Source organism: Electrona antarctica (genome assembly GCF_951216825.1).
Source record: "Electrona antarctica genome assembly, chromosome: 19".
NCBI classification, from domain to species: domain Eukaryota; kingdom Metazoa; phylum Chordata; class Actinopteri; order Myctophiformes; family Myctophidae; genus Electrona; species Electrona antarctica.
In genome coordinates this window covers 7695852-7697394 of record NC_136800.1, presented here as the reverse complement: position 1 = coordinate 7697394, position 1543 = coordinate 7695852, and positions in this window count along the sequence as shown.

Sequence of the window (1543 nt, the reverse complement as noted above, 5' to 3'; positions counted from 1 at the left end):
TGTTGGAACGGAACGCCTCCTCCTCCCCTGCACCTTGTTGCTTCTGTTCTGTGAGACTCTAAAGTAACTAAGTAGGCTACATTTACTCAAGTTACAAGTACCTTACTATAATTTTTATGTTTTTTGTATTTTTTTTTGAGTGGTGCTTTTTTATTTTTTTTACTTCACTTCACTGCAGTCGCGTTTTTTTAATATATTTACTTCCACTACTACATCTCAGTCAAATATTGTAGCCTACTACCAAAACCTTGATTTTGGCTACTTTGCAGATTTAAACCAACCATATTACACCCACTACGGCGCTGTTTGCACCACGGCGCTGTGGCTTAGTTGGTTAAAGCGCCTGTTTAGTAAACAGGAGATCCTGAGTTCGAATCTCAGCAGTGCCTTTTGATTTTGGAGGACCCTCCAAAATCACACACACACACACGCAAAAAGTGGTGCCTTTTTATTTTTTTTACTTCACTTCACTGCAGTCGCGTTTTTTTAATATATTTACTTCCACTACTACATCTCAGTCAAATATTGTAGCCTACTACCAAAACCTTGATATAGGCTACTTTGCAGATTTAAACCAACCATATTGCACACACTACGGCGCTATTTGCACGGCGCTGTGGCTTAGTTGGTTAAAGCGCCTGTTTAGTAAACAGGAGATCCTGAGTTCGAATCTCAGCAGTGCCTTTTGATTTTGGAGGACCCTCCAAAATCACACACACACACACACGCAAAAAGTGGTGCTTTTTATTTTTTTTACTTCACTTCACTGCAGTCGCGTTTTTTTTAATATATTTACTTCCACTACTACATCTTAGAGTCAAATATTGAAGCCTACCTTGATATAGGCTACTTTGCAGATTTAAACCAACCATATTGCACCCACTACGGCGCTGTTTGCACGGCGCTGTGGCTTAGTTGGTTAAAGCGCCTGTTTAGTAAACAGGAGATCCTGAGTTCGAATCTCAGCAGTGCCTTTTGATTTTGGAGGACCCTTATGTGCTTTTTCTGTTTTTATCCTCTTACTAGCAGATTTTGTATTGACCTGTACTTCACTTTCCTTAAAATGTACCCATTCCGCAAACTGTTTAACATTTTCAATCAATCAATCAAACACTTTGGCCAGCCCATTTGACAATATCCGATCAAGCTCACAAGGCATCAATCATGAGGCGTCGTGAGCTTGTAGATCGGCTATTTTCAAAATATGTTTTAAACGTGTTCATTCTTCATGATGTGTACTTTTACTTATATTTTTATGCCAATATATTTTTTAAACTTTTACTCAAATACATTGAATTCTGGACTTAGTATTTCTACATTGCAGTAGGCCTATTGATACTTTTACTTTACTAGTAAAAAATAAATTCAGTACTTTTACCACCACTGTAAAGACTGAGCTCTCTGTCTCTCTCTGGAAGACAGCAGCCTACATGTCTGAAATTCCTCTGAACCTCAATGGTGGTGCAAAGCATTTGTCACGCTTTAGTTCAAATCTGCTGGGTCGTAAAGAAACACCAAGAATTCACCATGGTTTTTTTTGGTT